Genomic DNA, 26,817 nt, shown 5'->3' on the forward strand with positions numbered 1-26,817 from the left:
GCTGTGGGACTGGGAGAGCCAGTCTGGAGCAAGTGTAGAGTTGAGGCATGTCCAAACTTCAGAGATCTCATCCTGAGATCTGCAGGAGTAGGATCACTCACTCCCAACTCAGCCCTGGGACCTGCATATTCCTGACCACACAGCCCTGTGCACCCATCCTTGCCCTATGGAGGAGGTCACATAGACTTGCAGCCAGGGTTTCCTTATAAGGTTATATCCAGCAATACCTGAAATTCTTCCCTATGCTTATGAAGCTTCCTTAATACTCTGCACCCAGCCAATGGTGTATACTTTTCCCTGAAAACCCATCCCCACTTCCCAAAGATTAAATAACTATTGTTCTCCCAGTTAAATGATCTGGCTCTTAGGAGCCTGTCTTCTGAGAGTCTGTTCTTGACCTTGTCCTTGTATAACTTGACACCTGAAGTCTCCATCCTCTGGCCCTTCCTGCCTTGTTTTCAAGGAAGCAGAACCTGAATAACAAAGGATAAAGAGAACACACGCACGTACACACACATACACATGCACATGTGCACACATACATACACACACAAGAGAGAGAGGGATGGGAGAGGAAAGGAAGGGAGAGAGAGAGAGAGAGAGAGAGAGAGAGAGAAAGAGAGAGAGAGAGATCATGGGAAATCAAGAAGATTTTAATGTTAATTTTCAGGTTCATTATGCTACGGTGACCAAGTATTTGGCTAAATATCATGAATATTTCTGTGCATGTGTTTTGGAAAATGTTTATATCACAGTTGATAAACTGAGTTAAGTAGACAGGCCTCATGTTCATGAGCCTCACCATATCAGTTGAAGGACTGAATAGAAAAAGACTGCAGCATTGTCTCTTCCTGGGTCCCAGACTGCTGCCCCACCTTGTTGAAATTAGGTTTATTGACCCATGAGTTCTTTAAATCAATTTCTCCCCTCCCCTGCACCTAATGTTCCTCTCCCTTTGGAGAACTCCAACTGATCTATGACTTATTTCTGACTTTCGTAGGATAGACCCTTTTGAGGGCCTAAGAAAACTGATATTAATGTAGTGGAGACCTATCAGGTAGTAATGAATAATGTGTACTTTACCCCCAATTTTTTTCTTGACTGGAACGATCCATATACAATATTCCTTAGAGAGCATCTTAACAATTAGGAAAGGCATGAAATCACCCAGGATGCCCTTTGAATCTGTAGAGTGTCAACCTCTAAACAGTGCCATTTGCCTAGCAGATCATAGACCACTTGGCCTGTAGAAACAGTCTCCAGTTCTCATCCTAGATACAGCTCGCTGCAGGGTTTTTATGAGCATCACAAGATCTGCCATCTCAGTGAGTATTACTCTGCGTGCCCTGTATCTGAGCACTGTTGGGTTCCATGATTCCTAGCATTTCCCCCAGAATTCCAGGTAATACAACTTCCTACACCATTTGTCAGGGAAGCTGTCATTCATATTCAAAGGACATCTGTCTGAAAGACAAATGCGATGAACGCCATGCTGTGGGTGGAAGCAGCTCTGATCTATTCTCGTTCTTCTATCTGTGAGAATAATGACTATCTGCTTATTTCTTAAAGGATGATCTCTGGTCCACTGGAATATCTTTTTAAAAAAATCACTAAAACCAAACCTTACAATTCATCTCATTCTAATTTCACACCTTGCCTTAGCTTAATGACAGAGTTCTTTCTCACCGTTTCTGCTTGTTATTCTCACTTTCTTCTGCCCTTTCCTGTCTATCCCCCGTTATTATTCTGCGTGAAGTTTCACTCAGAAGTTTTTACTCTTGCTTTGTTTCTCCTTCCAGATCTCTTCTTTCTTATAGATAACTTTTCATTGTTATGTTTTGGAGCTTTTTTTTTCTCTTTTGTTTTGTTTTAACATCAGTGTTCGCTCAGTGTAGCTTTGATTAGATTTTTGCTGCAAAACAGTAACCTCCCTGAACTTCCTGTTCCTCCCCAGCAACATCTATGTTATTTTCCCCACCTCTAAAACAACAGTGTTTATTACTGTCTTTATTCAATGCCTTTTGAATAAATGCCTCAGTGTTGAAGAAAAATGTAAGGAAATTAGGCTCAGTGGTTGCTTCTGGTGTTTCAATCCTTTTGTCATTTGTCAAGAGCCATAGATGCACCCCAGATCCTGTGCGGCAGGACAGTATGTAGAATCACCCAATCTTGATCTAAAGTCTCTGCCTTCAGTTTGTTCCCAAGTACTGGAAGTTTTGTAACAACAGATGCCTGGAGGGCTGGTGCGAAGATTACATAAGATTAGCACATTATCCCAAGACAGTAATGGTGCTTTAATTCCAGCACTTGGGAGGCAGAGGCAGGCAGATTTCTGAGCTCGAGGCCAGCTTGGTCTACAGAGTGACCAGGACAGCCAGGGCTATACAGAGAAACCCTGTCTCGAAAAAAATATTTTTTAGCATATTCTCAACTATGAAGTGATGCTGGGGAGGGTCCTTTCCAGTTGTTCAGGTGAGTCCTTGCCCAGAGACTTCCTAGGAATTAAAAATTAAATGAAAACTTGGCTATAACAAGTAAATAAAGAAGCTAAACAGCACACAATTACCAAACTTAGTCTCAATTGTGCTCCATTCTTTCTGTCACCTAGAAACTAATTAGTAAGACATAATCACACACTTCCTGCCCAGTAAACATACAAGTCCCAGAGGATCAAATGATTCGTATCATGAATCACTGGCCACCGCTTACTGGTAATTATCATATAAATGAGGTGCTTCAAGTTGACCTCTGATTCCCTAGTCCTTTTCTGAGACAGCAAAGATACACCAGTTATGCAAGAACTGGATACAATTTAAATTAGTTTTCTAGCATTAGCCTTCTGGACAGTCTTTGAGGAATGGAGAAAAGGCTATAATAACAAAACTAAACCTATCAAAACAGATGAAAATATAGCAATATGTTCAGAAATAATTACTCTAAATGCGAACTTCTAGAGCAAAACATAGCGATGCTCTAAAGGTAACCATCTGCCTTATCTACTCATGTTCTTCATGGGGAGTTATGCCAGTCAAAAGAAGATAGCCAGCTCTGGTGACCAGGTCACCAGCGTTTGCTCAGTGACTCCTTTCATCTCATCCATGGTCCCTTCCTTGATGCACTTAAGAAGTTACCCTGGGGGATTTTAGGGTTCCGTCTTGCCCTAGCATTTGTTGAATTTTTGTTTTGTTGTGTTTTGATTCTTCAACACACACATTTGGTACCATTCCCTAAACATCATTTCAAATACCCATTCACAGCACGTTGGAATTAGCCGAGGAACTGTAAAAGATGCAGAGTCTGGGGCTCTATCCCTTGAGAGTCTGAATTAATTAGTCTGGGTGTAGCTTGGACATCAAGGGCTTGAAAAACCTCCCTGGGTGATTCCCATGCAGCTCCGATCAAGAAGCATGTGTTAATTACTGCACACTTTTGGCTGTGGGTAGTTTCTCTCCTTTCCTTCATCACTCACAGGGGCTAAATTACCTCTCTGAGGATGCCTCTCATTAAAAGACATGGATTCCAACCTGGTCTGCATGAGTGTGGGAACCCTAGTTGGTCACAGGGACCACAGGAGTGACACTATAATGGGCTTCTTCTTTCTTTCACTTCTCTTCCCCTTTCTTCAAGGCCTCCAAGACCTGAATAAAGCTCTACTATATATCAAAGTGGGGGGAGGCAAGGTCACTGAAAACATCCAAATACCTTTTTCAAAGGAGAGCCATTCATAGGACTTATAACTCAGTAGAAGCAAAATGAAGACAAAGAACTTGCTATGTTATTTTTCAAATATTTACGACAAATATTTATCCAGTGTGGAGGCAAACGGCCCAGTTTTTGAAGTCTTTCTAAAGGCTTGAGCCTCTGCATATTCACACACACACACACACACACACACACACACACACACACACTCCCCATGCACACACATATGTATGCACATGGCACATGCACACTCAGAGGTGCGAGTACAGGCACACACACACACACACACATGCAAGCAGGAATGCCTACCCTTATCATCTCTGTAGCAATTCTGCTTGTGCCCATATGAAGATTTTCATAGACAACATCTTTTTATTTCCCTTCATTACAGGATAAACATCATGTATCATTGGAGACACTGGATGGTATCAATGTGGCCACATAGAAATTCTTGATTATAATGTTCAGATGCATGAACAAACAGACTTATCGTTCCTTCTATGTGTATTTGAAATATGATAAAATGAAATATCAAGAAATTGAAAAATTAAGGAAACCATACTTTTTAAAAAAAAAAAAGTTGACTTTGTAGGTGTGCAAAGCCACCTGATGTTTGGTTTTGTAGTCCCTAGTGAGAGCCTCCAACCAGCTACAGGAGGGTCCCCCTAAGTCAATGAAAAGATGAAAGCACAAATTTTTATCACACAGCTGCTACACCGGAGGAGTCTTGCTTACAGTGTTTGTCAGCCCAGTCCTTGATTTCAGTGACCACTATGTGAGGGACAGAAATAGAAGCAAGGAACAGTATCTCATCAGCCAGGGTTTTGAGTCAATCAGAATAATTCATGTGTTTTCTCTTTCAAGGGGAAAATGTAGAATGGGGTAGAACTGAAGCCTGAAGTCAGTCATGAGCAAGAGTAAAAAGTAAAAAAGTAAAAAGAGAAATGACCTAGCTCTTCTACCCATCAGTACAACGACTGCTTCATCGTTATGTTCCCAAAGATCTGCCAAGGATTTTTGTCCAGACAACTTCAAGCTCCCATCTGATTACTCAACAAATCAGGCTGTCTTTAGCATTTTGTTCCAAGTCCTTGCTGGGGACTTCAGGAAGGGAGACTAGAAAATACTTAGCAGGAAGATTGCCAGGCTCTCTGACATCCCGTTCTCCCTGCTCCTTTACAAACCTATTTAGCACAAGAGAGTTGCCATCCTGACTAATCATATCTGAAAATTACAGACTGAATCATCACCCCTGATTACGGGAACATCAAGGGGGCTCATCTTAATGCTGCTTTGTGTGGGCTGTGCCCTAACTTCTACCACCCCTCTCCCCACCCTATCATTCTAAGCCTAGAGTGAATTGGATGGAAATATTGAAAGCCGCATGGCTTGAGAGAACGATAATTCTTTGTAAAGACTGGATGAATAGGTCTGTGTTCTTCCTAACAAAACAAAGCTGTTGGTCCTGAGAACTCCTGGTCAATGACTGAGGGGGAAGAGAAACCTCTGCTCAGGGAAGCAAGATGATTCTATTGTCTCCATGATAACCTTGTGCTTATTGAGTCCAGCAGGGCTTTGCATGAACCCTGCAAACAGTGATTTTTTTTTTTCTGGAGTGGTACTTTCCTTAATGAAACCTCTCCAAAACTCCTTTGTAAGGATAATTATGCATAATTTCAGAAGTAGGAACAAGAGCTAACAGGCTAGAAATGACTAGCCCACCAACACATCTGCATCTTAAGGCCCTAGACTCCAGCTGTGGCAATGGCGGGAGGAGTGAAGAATGAGATGTCGATGCCAATAAGTCACCTAAACAGCTGCCACTGCATCCTTCCAGAACTTGATAAGTAAGCAACCTGTTCTTGCTTAGGAAGTTCTAGCCAGGCAGTGATGGTGCACACCTTCAATCCCAGCAGTCAGGAGACAGAGGCAGGTGAATCTCTGTAAATTAGCGGCCATCCTAGTCTACAGAGAGAGTTTCAGGACAGAGAGGACTATACAGGGAAGTCCTGTCTCAACAAACAAACAAACAAACAAACAAACAAACAAAAACTAAGCGGAAGGGAAGGAGAAAGGGCAGGAGGGAGGGGAGGAGGGAGAGAGAAGAAAAGAGTTCTAAGGGCTGATATGTTGAAAGAAGTGGCACATTTTAACTCCTCAGAATGTGGAGCCAAATTAATCCTTCTACATAAAGGGAATGCTCTGAATATGCAAATTGCAAAGAAATACCTTAAATGCAATGTCTCCTTTAGGGCAGGGGGTGTGTATTCTATCTTTATAAAGCAGCACACAGGTTCAAATGGAGATATAACAGTGATACTATGTTTTTATGAGGCATTTTTTTCCCAATTACCCACACTTTCTACATTTGCTTTTACAATTTTTTAATATGATAAGAATCCTACAGGCAGTAAATTATTTTCTTACAAGGATAGTGTCTTGGTTATTTTTGCATTGCTATGATAAGATACCATGACCAAAGTAACTTAAAAAGGAGGCATTTAATTTTGAGGTTATACTTATAGAAGCTTTAGAGTCCATGACCATTATGTCAGGGAGCATGATAGGAGGCAGGCCAGCATGGCACTGGAGCAGCAGCTGAGAGCTCCCATCAGCAGACATAACCACACGGCAGAAAGAGCTTACTGTGGTGAGCTTTTGATTCCTCAAATCCTCCTCCAAATGTCACAGCTCTTTCAACAAGACCACATCTTCTAATTCTTCCAAAACAGTTCCATCAACGAGAGAGCACCCAAGCACATGAGCCTGCGGGCACCACTTTCATTCAAGCCACCAAGGTTGGGAAATAGAGTTTTTAAAGACAAAAATAGGTAGTTTTGAGAGTTACAAAATCCTCAGTTCAAATTCCAGCATTACCTCCAATACATCCTCTGAACAGAACATTTTAAATCTACCACCTTTTTTTACTTCAGTTTTTGTTAAGACAGAAGGAATGCTACCTATCCTTGTGTGAGTTCTGTGGACCCTGGGAAACATACCTTTCCACCCAGTAACTTGTTCCTAGAAGCTTCTTAATTCACAGGCCCTTTCTTTCAAAGTTTTGATGGACTTGCAAAAAACCAACCAACCAAGCAACCAAAAACCAAAAACCAAACAAACAAAAACCCCAAACATCCCATAATAACTTGGATAGCCAAGAAAAAGTTGGTGCATTGGCTTATCCTCAGTCTACCATTTACAATAAACCATAACATATCCCATTCCTGGTTGGTTTCTTCAACTTCAAGATCTAGTTACAACAGTAATTACTATTCTGATTTTATACATTTGATGAGACAAATAAAAGGATGTGCTTAGCAGGTAATGAACGGATAACACATAACCTTTAACCATCATTAACAAGAGCATGGGGGCTCTAGTTTCACCTCCTCTGAGATTTAGGCATGCCCAACTATTTTCTTTGTAAATGAATATTCAAGTATCTTTTTCTTGAACACATGAGACAAGTAGATGCAGAGAGAAGAATCCTTGTTTTCTTGACTTAATCAAATGAAAACTATAAAACTAACATAGACAAATGGTTAAGTCTATGATAAGGGGGTTCTTCATTAAGAGCTATCGACAGTTAGTCATCAACTTCCTGCATACTCTACTATCCCAGGTATGAGGAAGGATCAGGGAGATGATGCTTTCTTGCAGGGGGATCTCACTGTCTTAGTGAATCCATTGCAGTGACGAGAAACCATGACCAAGGTAACTCTTATAAAGGACGGCATTTAATTACACTTTCAGAGGTTCAGTCTATTATCATCATGGTGAGAACTATGGCAGCATCAAGGCAGGCATGTTGCTGGAGGGGCTGAGAATTCTACATCTTGCTCTGAAGGCAATGGGAAGACCGGCTTCTAGGCAGCTAGGAAGAGGACATCACTGCCCTCTCCACAGTGATAAATTTCCTCCAACAAGGCAACACTACCTAATCGTGCCACTTCCTGGGCCAGGCATATTCAAACCACCACACTCATCACCTTACAAGTTCATGTTTACAGGCAGATACAACTATTAGATGGAGAACCTGGATGGCTAATGCTGTCAGCAAGTACAAAGCAATAAAATATATCCCCCAAGGCATTTAAAGAAAGGAGAATCATCACATCAGGTCAGCCCTTTGTTAGACTTCAAAAAGATTTGCCTGGGCTTCAGGTCAAGCTTTATAGAGGGCTACATCATTGGCAGTGGGACTTAACTTGCTTTTGTTCCTTAGTTTAACTCTGTACTCTTTTGGCTATTCATTTTCAGGTTATGTAAAAGCCTTGGCAGCTCTGGGCCTTTTGAAACTTCCAGAGAATTGGAAAAGAGGGTTAACATTGGCCTTAACTGTGGAAGCCTACAACTACTGGAAATGACTCTCTTTTGCTTTGATGGCCTTGATTCACATCTCCATGTTCAAATTATTTATTAGTAGATCCAACAATCAATTGTTCTACTCTTGAGTTAATGCATCAATCAGTTTTACCTGATTTGATAGTGAAACAAGCTAATTGACACAAAATGGATATTGCTACTGAGCCCTATAGCAAGGCAGGACCACCCTAGCATGGTAGTGAAGGTCCCACCATGCTGTGGAACATAGAGTAGCTAACTTTAGCAAGTTTGCTTAAGGCTTAACTAGCCAAAGCACTTTGCATGCATCAACAAGCATTACCTGCGAACTTGTTAGAAATGCAAAGTCTTTGGCCTACCCTATGCCAAAGTAACCTTTGTACTAGTCTATATACCACTTTTGAAATAAAATTAATATTATCATGAGTATATATGTCAGTACCGTACATGATGTGTATAAATGGATGCGTGTGCCACTGCATCCATGTGAAGGTCAGGGGACAATGTTGTGGATTCTATTCTATTTATTTAATGTATGTGGCTTCCACAGATTGAATTCAGGTCAAGAGACCTATACAGCAAGTACTTTATCCACTGTGTGGCCTTCCAGCCCCAAAGTATGCATTAATAACGATTTCTAAACAGTTAAATGCACATAAAAGGACAAAAAATACTGTTTTAGTACATCCCATAGAATTAGATCTGTAACGTTCTGATTCTTTTTTCGTTTTTCCTTCTCGATCATTTGTTGTTTCTGTTATTATAAATAACATGGCCCAGTCAGTGAAGTACTTGCTGGGCAAGCATGCGAATAAGGATCAAGAGGTCCTACTTAAACACCAGGTGTTGTGACATGGCCTTCCAATCCTGTGTGTGGGAGGCAGAGATCGGTGTATCCTGGGCTTTGCTTGCTAACCAATCCAGCCTAATGGGTGAGCACCAAGCTAATAAAAGAGCCTGTTTCCAAAAAACAAAGTGGATGAGGAACAACATCTAAGGTTGTCCTCTTGTCTCCTTACAATTGAACACTCACATACGTGTGCAAATGAACACATACACGTGTATGTGTGTGTGAATGATCGTGTCAGCTTGTTCATTTCCTATATCCAGTGCTACATTGGAACCTTTTGTTTCTTTCTTTCTTTCTTTTTAAGGAATTTTATCTTTATTACAAGGTTTTCTCCAAGAAAACAAACAAAAACAAAAAACAACAACAAAGAAACCCAAAACAACAACAAAAATCAAGCAAACAAGCTTCACCAACGAGACTATTAAACCTCCCTCTACCCATTAGCTCCCTTATTTCAGCAGATGCTTGAAGTAAGACAAACTTTGGACTAGAAAAAAAAACATAGTTTGGGGGCTCTATGTGACAGCTGAATTTATTCTTGGCTATAGCCATGGACCTGGCTGTGGTGCCCTCTTGGAATCTGTAAGGAAAACTGAAGGCTACCCAGCCTGGATCAACCCAAATGTCGTACACATACAAAACCAGATTGAAGTCTTAACCTCCATTCCCGTGAATGTGGCCCTGTTGGGCACAGGGTGTTGAGTAGGCTGTGCTTTTCTTCCAGTATGACTGGAATGACCATCATAAGTCTTATGATGTAAGAAGAGGCAAGGCTCTAAAGGAGAAACACTGAGGGGTAAGGACTCAGGTGTGCCCCGGGAGGACAGCACAGGGGGATCTGCAGCAGGCAGTGCTGGAGGCATATAGCTGCAAGCCCGAGAACAGCCAGGGGAGCATACCATGCTGCAGCTAGGAGAGAAACAAGTTAAGCTTTCACCTGGAGCCCCACAGCAGACTTGGTCCTATTGACAGCTTCATTTTGGATTTAAGGCCTCCCAGACTACATAGGCTAAAGTTCTGCCGTCTTCAACTGCCCAAGTTTGTTACACTTGGATATGGAAGCCCTGGGAAAGTAATGAAAGCTAATCTAATTTCCAATGAGCGCTTTTTCTATTTCACCCTAGGGTCGTTTCAGTCTTTGTTTTTCTTGATCAGGAAAAGAATTTTAATTTCATTAAGTCTGTGACATCTAATGAGATCGTTGAATCTGTCAAAAAATTGCAATCCATCACAATGACCAATCAACCCCATGCTAGTTTAAGAGTAAACAGTAAAATCCATGATGTTTATTCTTTCTCATTAAAAAAGTGTTATGCTCAGTACTGAACTTCAAAACTTTATGGGCTCTAACAGGAAGAAATGATATGTAATGGCTAGTAAAAATAGATATGTGTGTATACATCTATTTACATATACATGTGTAAAATATATATACTTGTATTATGTATATGCTTTTCTGTATTTGTACGTAGTACTTTACTAACTAGGGTGATCTCCCCAAATGAATTCATATTCTTATGATTCAACTAAGCCGATAAGCATCCTTCACCAATAGCCTCAAGATGGGGCATAGAAGTCTTAGACTCAGCATGCAAAAGAAGTGGTAGTCAATTTCAAGATGGCTTACACTCAAGCCTCAGCTTTGCTCTTTCCTTAGCTGTGCATTGTAGAGAATCATTCCCCAAACTCTGTGCTCAAGGACCATGGCAATTTGACTATCTTGCCTTTGAAGTCTGCTTTCTACTCTGAGTGCATGAACATACCCAGTGTCCAGTGACAGCAAACTCTGCACAGCTCCCAATGCTCTTGTCCTGTCTTCCCACCTCTACACCTGGCCTGAGACATCCAGCCTGGGATGTTATGCCCTTTGTCTTATCAGTTACCGCTCAGCATTTATTTCCCCTTTTTATTGGATTTGCATACATGCCTTCTTTTAGCTGATAGGAACTTAGGGAGCACAATGTAAGAGACGGTGGGAATGTGTTTAGACAATGAGACTCACCACCTGCTGTTCTGATATCATATCATCTCTATAAAACATGCCTGCCCCTGGGTGGCTTACTTACCTAAGGCAGAGGAAAGAAGCCTATAGTAACATGGAAACCAGCTGGCAACTTGTAACCAGGCTTAAACAGACCAGGCTATGGCCAAACAATATAACACAGCATCAAAACAGCATACCCTTGAAATGAGCTGTATTTTAAGCCACTGAAACTTGGAGTGGGCTTTTACACAGCAATAGCTTGTAAAATCATTTACCCTATGTACCAAGAGTCATCTTTTAAAACACACTGGTCATGTCACTTTACTCTTTTGCTTTCTTCTTTCTGAATTATTATCTTCTTCTCTAAATTCCTTGATTATCTTATCTATGGTTCCCCTAAACCAACTGTCTCCTTCTGATCCTCCACACATTTTATTCTATAACTTGCCTTTATTTTCCCTTGTTTTACTCTTACTGGAAGACAAGAGATGTGCTTCATTTATATGTGTGTCTTGTCATATTTTATACAATGTATTCGATAAGATTTTGTTTGGTTCTAAATAACAACAAGAAAGGAGAGATTTATTCCAGAGCCTTGGGAGACAAGAGGAAAAGCTACTTAATTGACATTTTAAATATTTGCAAAAATAAGCACAATGAAAAGAAATGGAAGGTAGTACAAATCATGAGTGTATCAGAGTACATGGCTAAGAAACTCTATGCAGGAGCTGGATTAAAAACAGTTTCTATCCCTCCGCATACTTCTAGAAACCTAGGTTGAACCATCATCTCCTCCAGTCTCCCCCATCAGCCTTCCTCCTAGTTGTGTTACATCTTACCCAGTGTGAACCATAGTCACTTCAACATAAAACAACCAGGGTCGCTTTTCTAATTACAAATTACAGGTTTCCCAATCACCCATGGAAGGAGTTACAGAGACAAAGTTTGGAGCTGAGACAAAAGGATGGACCATCAAGAGACTGCCATATCCAGGGATCCATCCCATAATTAGCCTCCAAACGATGACACCATTGCATACACTAGCAAGCATTTGGTGCAAGGACCGTGATATAGCCTTCTCTTGTGAGACTAGGCCGGGGCCTAACAAACACAGAAGTGGATGCTCACAGTCAACTATTGGATGGAGCACAGGGCCCCCAATGGAGGAGCTAGAGAAAGTATCCAAGGAGCTAAAGACATCTGCAACCCTGTAGGTGCAACATTATGAACTAACCAGTACCCCGGAGCTCTTGACTCTAGCTGCGTATGTATGAAAAGATGGCCTAGTCGGCCATCACTGAAAAGAGAGGCCCATTGGACAGGCAAACTTTATATGCCCCAGTACAGGGGAACGCCAGGGCCAAAAAATGGGAACGGGTGGGTAGGGGAATGGGGGGGAAAGGGTGTGGGAGGCTTTTGGGATAGCATTGGAAATGTAATTGAGGAAAATACGTATTAAAAAAAATAAGAGAAAAAAAATGACAGGTTTCCATATCCCTGCTTGCAACTCTTCACTGCACCAGGAACAAAGCTGATGGGTCTCTTGTTTGTGTGATTTAGACTCTGCACACCTGTCCTAGCTCATCCGACACAGCTTCATCCTCATTGCACTTACGCTCTGATGACTGCAGTCCCGCTTCCATTTGCTGAATGTATCAAGTTTGTTCAGACCTCAAGGATATTGCACTAGCCATTGGTGTTCGCTCACCTGGCATCCTCTTCCTCCAGGCTTTGTAGAGCTGGCTCCTTGTCAACATATTCTCAGCTCAAATGTCATTCCCTTAGAACGGTTTTCTCATAAAGACCAGCTCAAGTTGTCCCAGTCTCCTAGCAAGCCACCCTCTTGAAATCAATAAGTTCATCTCTGTGATCTAACCCTATGAACCGCCACATAGAAAGTGGCCTGGCATCTTTTGTCCTATATTCTAATCAGAAGTAAGATGCAGTTCTTAAGGGACTGGCCTTCAGAGTAAGGTTCCAGGTTCAATCCCTAACAGACTGAGAGACAAAGGGACAGAGGGGATAGAGAGACAAAGGGACAGAATGATAGAGGGACATAAAGATAGAGGAACAGAGGGACAGAGACAGAGGGATAGAGAGACAGAGACAAAAATACAGAAGGACAAAGAGACAGAGACAGCAGAGACAGAGGGACTAAGGCAGAGAGAGAGAGAGAGAGAGAGAGAGAGAGAGAGAGAGAGAGAGAGAGAGAGAGAGAGAGAGAGAGAATCAGAGAAAGCCCCAGGACAAATGATACCTTTCAAAGCCACACTTCCAGCAACCTTCTTCCTCAAAGTCTTTCTCAGCCCCTCAAGTTTCTACTAATTCCCAATAACCTCCCTGAGCTATGCATCAATACATAGATGAATACATTGATGAGGTCAGAGTACTCATGATCTAATTACTTTCCAAAGGCCTCCCCTCTGGACATGGCTACACAGGGGACCAAGCCTTCAACATGCCCTTTTGAGGGATTTGCAAGATCTAAATGATAACCACAAATCAATGCCAACATGACTTACCACCTTCAGAGCTGAGATGGGAACTGATACATGTCTATATCCACAAAGGAAGAAACGTTAAAATGTGTGCTGTACAGCTAACATTTGATACGGTCTTCCTCCATATTCTACGGGCCTTCAGTTTCTTTTTCTAAAGGAGAAAAGAATCAGAGCCATGCTGTGTTTTAAATCACCAGGAGCCAGGGCAACAGAAAAATCAAAACAGCCTCAGATCTGTGTCTGGTTTGCTGTTTGGCTATCGCAGAGGTCTCAAGTTATAATGTAAGAAGGCCATTTTTATCTGTGTTTGAAATCTTTCTGTTTCTTTAAACATTCCTAAGGCTTACAGTCGGGAACATTGTACTGACTCATCTCTACCCGAAACGGCATGAGTATGACCTGGCCTCTTAATAACTGAGTGCAGAGTGACTTGAACAAAGGCTGAAATACTTCACTAAGCAGGGTGGATGCATTTCCGGGACAAACCAGAGATGGCAGGGAAAAGATAGCAAGGGGCACGGATACACCCACATCGTGATTACTGGCACACTGTCACCTCTGCAGTCTCATTATTTGGATCGAGGAAAGGAGACTTCAGGAGCAGCGTGACCCAACTGAGCTGAACCTAGAAAGTCGCAGAGTCCTGTCACTTTCTTACAGTGACTTGTCTTACAATGACAAACAAGTCAGTCACTTCTAACTGCTCCTGCTCCACTTGTCCTCACAGCAAAGAGAGACATCCAACATAAGTGACACTTATCGCCAACGGGTATGCTAAAGTTCCACACTTTCAGATAGTGGTACATACCAGAATTAGCAAGCAAAACAAATAAAATAAAATAAAATAAAATAAAATAAAATAAAATAAAATAAAGTAAAATGCATCATTTAATGAATCATAATTAAAGAAGTTTCTAGAAAGATTGTCATTGGTCTAGTCCAAAGTCTAGCACTAACTAGCTGTTACACGCAAAGGCAAGTTAACTGTCTGAGACTTGGTTAGCTTCTCTCAAACCATCTGCCATTTCCCCCATGAGCTTTTTGATCCTCACAGGATGTTAGATATCTGAAAGTCCTTTGCAAGAATATAAAGTCAGATGAAAATAAATGAGCAGCGAAGAGCAGTCAGCCAAGAATCCAGAGCCTGCCTTGACATCTATCTCCCTTGACGGTGGGGATAGTCCTAAGAACTGGACTTCTTCCCTCCCCCCCTAGCCCCCAACTTCCCACCACCAATCGTAAATTATCAGCACATAGAAAAAGCTTCAAGGTCTTAAAAAACTGGCTCCCGACTTCAAACCCACCACCATGTGTGTTTTCTTGTGCTTCCCACGAGATGCATAACAAAAAGATAGTTCAAACCTCCGGAGACCATGCAGTTATCAAAAATCAAAATGAGATCTCAACAGAAACTAAAAGCGACAGTGATGCTTCCCGTCGGCAGGTAAATTAAGTCTTTGAAGGATCAGAGCCTGGCAGAGCTGTCTGGAGGAGGAACATTCTAGCGGGCATTGTTCTCGGTAAATAAGAGGGGAAGCAGATGCCACCCCACATTTGGTGAAATATTTATGACTGAGTGAGCATCCTTTTGGGGGAGCAAATTGATGACTCTCGCATCCAGCACAATCACCTGGGGTGTGCCATGCACAGCCTCGATCAATCACAATGACATGATTTGTTTCTTCTTATTCAGAGGCTGCCTCTCTTTCGGTCCAACATTCAAGATGGAAAGGATGGGAAAGGCAGAGCAGCCAAAGCATCTCTAATCCATTTTTTTAATGCCAAGAATTATAGTGTTTTGAGGATATTGCTGATGGATATGGAAGCACCGTCAACCTTCAAATTGGACAAACAAATGACGGACTGTATGAGTCCCATTTCAATCAAGTGCCACTCGTTCTGTATTTACAAGTGTGCAGGTCACAGAGCAATGCTTCCCTTTGCGTAAGGTTTAACCATCACAAGACACGGTGCCTGAAACTGGACAGATGATGGAAATTCACAGGGAAAGGCCAGCGAGGTTGGTGTTGCCAAAACAACCAGATTTAAGTGACCTCTTTGGGATATGGAGAATTGGTTGTTTACTCGGAAGCAGGCAGAGAGCATCCACAGATGGATACTTTGTAGAGAGCTTTTCTCTCCTGGAGTGTTTCTCAGACTCCAGGGAGTGAGGGATGGAAATGTACCAAGGGCTGAACTAAACACTGTATCACCAAGCCAATGGAGGGCAGAGAGAGGCTCCTTCAGTTAAAAGATGATAGCCAAATTTGTACCTAAACTCTGAGGTTTTCTTTCGGGAAGAGAAAGCAACATCTGCAAAGATTTGGAGGTGTGGCTAAGTTCAGGATGTTCTTTGTGGGACATGCAAGAGGGAATAATATCAATAGAGCTGGATGCTAGCTTGGGACCAATGGGAGAGTCTTGTGCATTCACTCATAAGCTTTATCAGATGAAGGACTGTGCCACAGGACTAGAATTGGACTCATGTGTTTATGGGTGCTTTGTCCCCTGAACAGCAGAGCTGAGCAGTTGCTCCAGAAGCCATACTTCAAAACCTAAGGGTTTCCTCTACCCTAGGGTTTCAATAGGAAGACTGTTAGATTTCAGGGTTGGGAGAACTGTTGATAGCCGACAGGGGTGAGTTCTTGAAGACCACAAAACCAGGTTTAATTTTCAGCAGCCCAAACAAAGGCTATCCTTTGCTAACAACAGCACAAGCCCTACCTAGGAGCTTGTAGAAATGTAACCCTAACCCAGGCATGGAGCTTAGTGGGGCAGCGTGTTCTTAGTATGAATGAGGTTCTGGGTTCTAAACTGGAAAAGAGGAGAGTGAAGGGGAGAAACAGGAAAAGGAAGGAAGGAGGACTTGCAGACTTCACCCAAACTTCGTGATGTGTATTTTAACACAACCCCCAGGTGACTCCTAACATATTTAGGGCTGAGAAACCCTGGTCCTTATTATTGAGGAAGAAGAAATATCAGAGATGTTAAAGAGGTACATTTGATGACTGGTGATCAGTTGGATGGGACCAAACTGGAGGATTATTCTCACACTTTGACTATTGGATGCCTGGATAGATAGCAATGGTCCCACTAATACAGGGGAACAGAAGACCCACAAGTATCAATGTGAAAATATGGCGTTTGCTTTGGAGGTGAGTTTGGTTCAAGCTGCTAGAAGTTTGTTTGGATAGAATTGCAAATGCAGGGTTGAAGCTTTTGAAAAGAGAGCTAGTTAGAAATGCCTGGCTTTGGTTTTTCCTTGTCTGTAACTCAACATCACACTATGGGGACTGAAGCATGGAGATGTATTCATTCACCCAGAGAAAAGTGGAATTGTAAGAAGCCGAGAGAGGACAAAAGGTACAACATAAGAAATAAACACAAAGACATCAGCATAGGAAGGGAAGTTCCTAAAGGAAGGTGAGGTGAGAAACCTGAGCAGCTAATTAAGCAAAACCATGGTTGCTACTTCTAAATGGGCCAGCCTGACTTTTACTATCCTACTCAAGGGAGCCAATGAAATTCTAATGTGAGCATAGAACAATGTCACTTACTTGAAAACCTTCAGCAGCTCTTTGCTGTCTCTTTGCTGTGGCACTGAAGGGTCCCCCCACCCCCCTCCCCAGTTGGATCCCAATCTTGTCTCTCCAGCCTCCCATATGGCAAACTTCTTGAGGAATCCACTTGGCTCAACTTCAGTTCTCCTACCTTTGTTCCACCCAATTCTTGCCCTCTCTTTACATCCCTGTAAAAGTTGTAAGCTTTCTTCAAGACCCTGCTCCCAGCATGCCTCCTCTGTGAAGCCTTCCTAGGTCTCCCATCTCGCATTAGGATCAAGATACTTGGGTTAAATCACTTATGCACTGTGTAAATGTTGTCTTTGCATAATTCAAATGCTGATTTCTGTAAGGGCAAAGAGTTGAGTACAGGAAAGACTTTAATATTGTTATTTTGAGGAAGCATCACCTGTCTCAGTATTTTGTAATGGTCTCTATCACCTTCTGGTTGGTTTAGGAAATAGTCAAGTGGCCTATAGTAAACCAGGAAAGGATGCAAGACATTTGGCAGAGATAAGAACTTTGGGAAAGAATTGGGTACAGGGGAGTCTACAGCTAGACAGGAAGAAAAGGGTGCCAGTACTGAGGAGAGGTAATGAGCCACCTGGCAGAATGAAAGTTATTTTAAATGGGTTAATTTAAGTTATACAAGCTAGTTGGGAACAAGCCTAAGCTAGGGCCTGAGCTTTTGTAATTAATAAAAGGTCTGTATGCCGCTACTTGGGCATCTGGTGGGTTGAGGCTGTCTAGCAGTACAAGATGTTTTGTTCTATCTTTCCATTGCACAGGTTTTGCCCTTTATAACTGTTCTTATTTCAGTGTGGCTCGCTTTGGGGACGGTTCTTTCCAAGTATATCCTTAGGAGGTAGAGGCTATGTTAGTCAACGTTTTCACTCCTTTATTAAAAGGTCTCGTGTCTAATAGGTGAGAGTGTTATGAAGAACACAAAGTTGTATGTTAGTTAAAAACACTGCTGCTCCCTCAAAGTCTGTCCTTCCTCTCAAGTGAGTTCTATGATATATTAATCCACGCAGTTGTGCTCTTCCTTTCTATGGCTCTTAGGGTTTATTTCTATTGAAACACTGAGCAGGACTGGTCATATGACCCTACCCATTTTCCATCAAGCAGTGTGCCAGGGTGAAGAATCACCCCTTAGGGGCTTGCCTGTTGTAGTTTCTTCCAGGAATGAAAGATGCTACCCCTTCACCACCTCCACCCATTTCCCACCTCTGGTTCATCCTCAGCTCAGACCACCATGGCTGTCAGAAATCTTCTTGCTCAAACATCTTCACACGTAGACATTTTACCACCTTGCCAGGACAAATGTTTGCACATCAAAACCAGCAGAGAGGGTGTTACAAAGGGTTCACATTTTGATTTTTCTCTTCCTGTGGGGCAAAAGAGAAGGAACAGCCATACTCTTTAAAAAAATGGGTTAAATCAAATGCTTTCCCTTTAGGATGATGATTTTTTTTTAATGTGTGGTATGTGAAAAATCTATTCAATAAAAGGAGAGCGGGTTGGGTTGGCTCACCAGTAAGAGGAAAACATAGACACTAATATATCCCCGAAGCCAGTCATCTTGTGTGTCATTGTGTACTTGTTCAGGGCTATGAACATAATAATGTGTGGGATAGGGAAATGGGAAAGTGATTGGCGAAGGTAAAGCCAGCAGGTGTTTCTTCTTGGTCTTAACACTGCCAGTAGAGGAAAAACTAAGCCTTCGATGTATGAAGGACTAGCTGAGGATATTTTTGCATCCATCCCCTAACCTACACTCTGGGATGTATTGGTGCTCCTGTTCAGATCAAAGAGATAGGAGATGGTAAGAGAACTGCATTCATTATAATCTTGGATGCAACCTCACCAGACCAGCAGAGCTAGACTGTGCCCTAACCATTGAAATTCACAGTCCTTTTATTTGTGAGGAACTGTATGGCAGTTAACAGCTCTCCAGCTCACTTACACATGAGAACACGCCCCTATGCTTCAGGAAAGGAGAAACTGAGGCAATTACATTCATTATCAGTTAAGTGAGCCCAAAAACACCATTATTTAAAATTATAAGTGGTCCCTAATTAAACACAAGCTGTCAATATCACAGTAGGTAAGAGTGACTTTCAATTCATAAGGGTTTTCCTAGACATATTCACTTTTTTATTAAACTAAGAAAACTTTTAGTTAGAATGTGCTCAGTTGTATATTAATGAGTCCTAGCTGGTAAAAAAAAAAAAAAAAGAAAAAAGATGTTCACATTTCTAAAGTCTAAAATTTCTACCGTATTTTATATAGTCTCCAGAGTCACCTTTGACTAGAATATGAGAATTCTAACTGTCACATGGTATGTTTAATCTGTTTAAATTTATTACAAATTTCTCATCTGCAATGTAAGAACAAAAAATGTCATCTTATTAGATTGTCATGAGAACAAAAGTACTTAATATATATAACTAAATAGGATAAGGTGAGGAACAAATATTCACTCAGTGATATTGGCTCATGCACAGAGAGAGGTTGGGGTCCCTTAACACTCCCTGGTGTCTGTACCCCTCACCATGGAGTCTGAAGGGAATGTCAACCCTTCACATTTATTTCTTCCATTCTTTCACTTTGCCAATCATAGTCAGTGTAGCATATCAACTGTAATGTACTCTTCATATGCTTCATATTCAACTTTTAGGAAAACAAAACAATTTGATCACTGTTGCCAAAGTAAAACAAAAACAAACAAAAAAAACAAACCAAACCAAAAACAAGAACACCTGACTGTTTCCTATGTTGACATCCAGAGGACTAGCAATGCCCCTTCAAGCAAAGGTCCCTGGGCAGCTCTCAGTGGATAGCAACAAGGCCACAACAGGCTTCGGCTCCGCAGGTTACCCATTCCTGTCTGTATACGCCATCATTACACACCACATGAAGATAAACTCAGTGAAGTTCATCTTTTCTACATCCCAAACAACTGCAAGATGCATGGTGCAGCCATGAAAAGATGCCGACACTGATGCTCAATTCAATACTTCAAATTCTAGTACAAGTCCCCAAAATGCAAACCATACCTGACCGTGCTTCACATAACCACATGGCCAAGGAACACATTTCCATGGTATCCACACATCAATATACTATGCGTAAAACCATCGCTGGGCAATGACTTCCTGAGGCTTTTTATTTTCACTGTTTGTAAATTACAAGAGTGACATAGTTTCAACACTGTCCAAGTGTATGGTAGGTGCTTCCTAGACAATTTTTAAACCAAAGTGAGCTAAAAATAAGGCTACTACTCTGAAACTTATTTTTTGCCTAATTAAAAAAAATCATGGCTAGACCTGATGTCATTAGATATATATCAACTTCATTTAATAGGCCATTGATAAAATAGAACAATAAAATTAATTATAGTTGTAAAATGTATAATCTATAATACAGGTACAGCACAAATCATTTGCTAACATATCTAAATTCTGGATTTTTCCAGTTCTTTTTCAAACATGACAAAAATCCATACATGTTTTCAATTAAGATAATTGTCCAGCAAAGGTAATGTTTTTAAAGTGATATTGGCATATAACTCATGCCAACGTGTATACATACTTTCTACAGTCTTTGCCAGCAGTGGGTTGTCACACCTTTGAATTTTGCTGTTCTAATGGAAGAAAATGGAGCTCATTTTTATTTTAATTCATTTTTTCCCAGTGAGAAGTTTCAGTGTGGAGTCATAATTACCTTTGAACAATATCTAATCATGTTTCTCTAAATGAAGGCTCTCAGCACCTGAGTGTTAATATGTGTGAGCACGGGACTCTTTGCTGGGGCCGGGGTACCTTTTCCACTGTCAGGTGTTTGGTAGCCTCCCACACCTCTCCCCTCCAGATGCTAGCAGTACCTTCCCCCAATTTTCGACAGATCATCTGCATATATGACCAGGATCACGTCCAGCTGGGGACGTCTCTGGATGTTTCAATTAGAAAGGTTATGATTTCTTCAACTTATTAACTTTACCAAACAGTAAGGTCTTGGAAATTATCTGCAAAATGTTTTTCAAGGTTGATGAACACCAAACCCTAATCAATAATGTAACTCGGCACCTATTTCATCAGTGCGGCATGATGGGTACCTCTGTAGGTTAAGAAGAACCCAGAAATTCAAAACCTGAGCACTGTGCCCACCTTTGATTCAAAGACAGTAGCAGCTTGTTTCATTTCATTCCAATTCCCCATTTATGCATCAGGAACAGGTAAAGATAAAAGGGGTGTTAAATATTTAAATACATATTCACTCTGCCAAAATCACAGCTGAAGCTATTTCTTTGATTATTTCTTTTATTACAGTATTTTGATTTACTTTGAGTTTTCTCATCCAAAACAGAAAGATGCTTTCCCAAGAACTGCCTATTACCTGCGAAAGACATACTCTTTTGATAAGAAATAGGATTTCTAAGGACGATTGTTTTACGGTTTTAATTCTCTTATACCAATAAATACACAAATTGCCTTCCTTGAGGATAAAAAGAGTGCATCCTAATTGCTTTTAATACACATCATTTTTCTCATCTCAAAAGAGAAGGGGAAGAAAAAGAATGCCAAGAAGAGAAAGCACAATAGAAAAGTTTAATTGAAATTCAGTACAAAAGCAAGAACCCCCAAGAATGGGTTTCCTTTGCCTGCTCTGACAAACAGGTGGATTTTCATCCTTATTTATAACACTGATAACACCAGACACACAGAGAAACTCTGAGTAAGGAAACTGACCTTTATCAATTTATTCCAGGAGTAATTTTCTTCCCTTAATTAGTAGTCAATATTTCATTCTGATGAATTCATAAATGATAATTGAAAAGCTAGCAGCCATTCCCAGCTGGCTTCAAGACTTCAATGGTCTGTAACCAGCAAAGAGGATGGTTTTTAAAAAGGCAACGTGCCAGTCATGGGCTCTGTCTGACTATTGATAAAATACTGACCGCAGCATTACAGGGAATCAATCAACAATGCAAAGAGCTGACCAAAAGACAAACATGGGAGTCTGGCCTTCTATGCGAGATACAGGCTTTTGTGACAGACATCACATGTCTGCACAGATTCGCTTTGCATTGTACCAGCTTAGACTTCCATCAGAAAACCATCCTTACTAAGGTCAACTTCAGAAGTTCAGACATTTTTGAGCCTAAAACTCTGCCCAAAGTTTATATAGAATGAGAAAATTCCAAGTTTCTAACCTCAGGCTGTGATAACTTTTACCTATTTTTGCCCACAAAGAGAATCATTTCTAAAGCCCTAAAGATACATTCATTGAACACTTTGTTTCCTAACATAGTAGTAAGTCAATTAGTAGCTTATATTTCCATCTAGTTTTGTCTCATTACCAACTATTTCAGGTACCTATGTTGAGTTATATGAGTCCAAAAATGAACAGAGAAATAAATCTCCTGACTAATGCTAATTGGGTTTTTTATGCATTAAAAAGAAAGCTGTATAAATCGCTGGATTAAATAACAAGCGATTGGTGCTGTTATTCCAATTACGGCACCTCTAGAAGAGGAGGAAAGAAGAAAAAAAAACCCAACTTCTAAGCCTCCACTATACAACAGCAAGATGAATTCAGGTTAATTTATTAATGCATTTGATTTAGCATATAATGAGCTTGTAGCTATTGATGCCACTTAAATTCATTTAACTAATCAGAGTTCAGAGTCTTTAAAAAAATTAAACTAACTTTATGCTAAAAGGACTCAGAATCAAAAGCATAAAGGAAACAATCGGACAGGTCATGACTGGGCAGCTTGCAGAAATAGTCAAGACCATCTCTGTGTCTGGACTAAAAAAACCTATCCTTTTTTCCTCTTGCTATTTCTTTAGATATGCTGATCTGAATGCAGGAACCCCAATGGAGGAGTTAGGGAAAGGACTGAAGGAGCTGAAGGAGTTTGTAACCACAGGAAGAACAACAATATCAACCAACCAGACACCCCAGTGCTCCCAGGGACTAAACCACCAACCAAAGGGTACACATGGAGGGACCCATGGCTCCAGCTGCATATGTAGCAGAGGATGGCCTTGTCTGGGCATCAATGTGAAGGCTCGATGCCCTAGTGTAGGGGAATGTGAGAGCAGGGAAGCAGGAGTGGGTGGGTGGGTGGGTGGGTGGGGGAACACCATCATAGAAGCAGGAGGAGGAGAGATGGGATAGGGGGTTTTCGGAGGGGAAACCAGAAAGGGGGCTAGCATTTGAAATGTAAATAAAAAAATCACTCAAAAAGAACCACCAAAAAACAAACAAACAAACAAGCAACAAAGAAAAGAATCTGATCTCTGTCCATTTTTTTTTTTTTTGGTTTTTCAAGACAGGGTTTCTCTGTTTAGTCCTGCCTGTCCTGGAACTCACTCTGTAGACCAGGCCTCTGTCCAGTTCTATCACAGCTCCAATCATCTCTTACAAAGCGAAACCCAAAGATGGGAGGCCATGGAGATTCCAGAGACCTCAGTGCTTTCTAAAGCAAAACCAAACCAAACCAAACCAAACCAAAAAAAGTCAAACAAACAAACAACAAAACCAACCAACCATACAAAAACAAAAATCTTGACTTTTTGTGCCTAGTTTTGCCTTTTGCCATCTCTGATACCTCTAACATCTGTCATTCACCTCTAAGGCAGAAATCACAAGGAAAGAGAGCATTAAGCAGTTTTTATTACTTGTTTCCAAGGAACGTTTTTACCACTGGTGTGCCCAAAGTGAGTTTTTTTTTCTGACCCTGTATGAGGCTCCTTGGTTTATTTTATTAATGAAGAAAAATACTGATGCACCAAATCAAAAACAGTCATCGGATAAAGTCATGAAGAGAGATGAACATTTGAACTGTCTTACCAAGCCCAGATTAAAATATCAAATTAGGTCTTAGTCGGACTTCAGTTAAATGTCATCCTGAGTCTCAATCCTCTGTGTGTTGCTCTTTGTGGGGCGTATGTGATTGTAAAACATAAGAGTGGAAATGAGAGACTATAGAGCTGGCTCAGGGATTCAAAGTGTATACTGTCCGTGCAAAAGACTGGAGTTCAAATCCCAGTGTTCACATCCGGCTGCTCACAACCACCTGTAACTCCAGCTGAAGGTGATCTGATGCCCTCTTCCTGCCTCTTCCACTTACCTGCATTCAGATGCACACACCTTCACATTCATAAGACTATGTACTTATTCACAAAAATAAATCTTTTTTTTAAATCTGTAGAAGTTGCATAAAGGGACATAACACGACTTCTTATAACTCTTAACTCCGTGAGATTTGACTAACTCTTCTGGCCTCCCGAAGCACCTGAACTCATGCACACACACACACACACACACACACACACACACACACACACACACACGCACACACACACATAAATTAAGAATAATTTTTAAAGAATTTATATAGCTGCAATTATTTCTTAATATCTGTATATCTCTAAAAGCACATCTTATTTATAGTTTTACTAATCCACAGCCAAGGATGAAGCCTTTGTACATAGTAGGAACTCAGTAATCAGATTTTTAAAAAAATTTTCTGTCACATACACTCACACACACACACACACCAGTGATATACCACAAGAGTCCAGCAATAGAACATTGGCAGTGCCCCAGAAACATCTCCTATTGTGTATGTCTCATCAAGACCCCTTCTGCCTCTCAGATACAACCACTGTCCTGACTTTTCTTTGTAGTTCTATAACATATGCATATATATACCTTTAGGCAACACCAAATAAGCAACAAAATGTCATAAGGAATTAATTCATATGAACGTTGTATAGTATTTTAAAATGTTTAAATAGTTATTATTCATCAGTAAGTCATTGTTTGCCATGAATATGTTAAATATTCCTTTAATTCTCAATATTCAATAGAACTCTACTTTGCATACACCTAAACTTTACATTCTATACACATCATAAGTGGAATATTATGGGACCCATTGAGCCATGAAGTTAGATACACATAGCAGCATTTCACTACCAAATAGAAAAGGCATCAATAACACGGGCCTTGGGTCATTCATAGCGTTGCACGCCAAAATCTCAGCACTCAGGAGGTTAAAGCAGAAGAATAGGTGAGCTCAAAGCCAGCCTGAGATTCTTAGCAAGGTCAAAATCAGCACTAGCTATATACAAACTCTTGTCTCAAAGCAAGTTACTTCAAAGTGTGGCCTCGACGCCCATGCTTCCCATCTCTAGGGTACCCCTGAACTCTCTTGGGGTATTCACTGTGATCACCTGACAGTGAAGTGGGAAAAACATGTCTCCCTTGGTGATGGTTGGTCGAATTTCTAGGCAGGCACCACTCTGAAGTGGACAGCTATAGCACAGAACCACTTTGTGTGGCACCTCTGAGGTTGGAGGGGATGGTGCATTGCATCTGGTTATTTAGTTTGCACAGGCAGAAATAATAATCACTTGTGCAATTGTATACTGTTTCACTTCATCATTTGGCCAGAGAGTCAGAAACATGGTAAGAATATAGCAGAGAAAAATTTAATAAGAAAAATTGCAGAAGGGATGTGTAGATAGGTCCCACTGAATGAACAAAACACATAAAGGTATTTGTATCCTATGTGAATGGTCATTAAATGTTACAAAATCAGCAGTTGCAAAAGGCGAATCAACAATAGCTTGAAGTTAAGACAAGTTATTTTGGTCTAAATATGTCTGAAATACTGCATAGGGCATGCCTATAATAGATTCTTATTTCCAATGTTCAGATCCAATTGGATTTGTTTTATTTTTCTCTTTTCTCTCTTTTCATCTTCTTGTTGCTGCTTGTTTGCTCTATAGTGCACAAGATTGAAGCAGGGTGCTGCAGACTCTACCACTGACTTGTTTGTACACACTAGGTTGGCCATGCTTTCATTTGCAACCCCACCACTATCATCTCCTGCCTCACACCTATGAATCACCCTTTACAATTTTCTTTAAAAAAAAAAAAAGATTTGGGGCTGGAGAAATGGTTCAGTGATTAAGAGCACTGATTGCTCTTCCAGAGGTCCTGAGTTCAATTCCCAGCAACCACATGGTGGCTCACAGCCATCTGTAATGGAATCTGATGCCCTCTTCTGGAGTGTCTGAAGAAAACTACAGTGTACTCATAGACATAAATAAATATTTTTTAAAAGTAATAAATATTTATTTTGTTATTTATTATGTGTATATGTGTACATTCAAACATGTACCCAGGTGCCCATGGAGGCCAGAAGAGAGTATCAGAATCCCCAGAGTTGGAATTTCAAGGGGTTGTGAGTTGTCTGATGTGGGTACTGTGAACCAAACTCTGGTCCTCTACAAGAGAACCAAGCGCTCTTAACCACTGAGCAACCCCTCCATCCCCAGCTGTGTAATTTCTTATCAAACTCACTTCTCCTTTGTGTACCAAATGGTAGTGAATCACCTAGGAAGTTATTTCATCACGCTCTAACTTCAACTTCTTCAACTCGATGAAGTAAACTCAGAGGTCGGGTAATTTATCAATAGTCACTGGTGCCTAGCACAAGCTTGTTAGATGGTGTACAATTGTGTGAGCATGCGTACATATACAGAAACATGATCACACAGCTTCAGTAGCTTACACGTTATTAATTGCAGCAGCCACCCCAAATGGTTGTCATTACTCATGCCTATCTTGTTCTTCTCACATACCTACCCTCCTTCTCCTCTACCCACGGGCGATTTTAAATCCCAGAAAGCATTTTATTGCATCTGTAAATATTTTTATCATGTATTACTAAAACAGGTCTATTTTAAAAAATCACACACTTAGAAATTAATCATAATTCCCTAATAGCATTAAATATCTATTCAGCATTTTCTGGTTGCCTCATTAAAATTTTTATTCTTTGCTTGTTTGCTA

At 40.8% G+C, this 26,817-nt stretch overlaps 1 long non-coding RNA gene across 1 annotated transcript in view; it reads right to left on the reverse strand.

The window, feature by feature from the left end:
- Gm20757 (predicted gene, 20757) overlaps positions 1-21,817 on the reverse strand; it is a 204,073-nt gene extending 182,256 nt beyond the window's left edge. Inside the window, exons 1-2 of the long non-coding RNA NR_046027.1 lie at positions 21,693-21,817; positions 18,169-18,329 (exon numbers count right to left, since the gene is read on the reverse strand). This is a non-coding gene — a long non-coding RNA (predicted gene, 20757). The remainder of the gene's footprint in view (positions 1-18,168; positions 18,330-21,692) is intronic.
- Between the last annotated feature and the right edge of the window lie 5,000 nt (positions 21,818-26,817).

Source organism: Mus musculus, chromosome 10 (assembly GCF_000001635.26).
Source record: "Mus musculus strain C57BL/6J chromosome 10, GRCm38.p6 C57BL/6J".
NCBI lineage: Eukaryota > Metazoa > Chordata > Mammalia > Rodentia > Muridae > Mus > Mus musculus.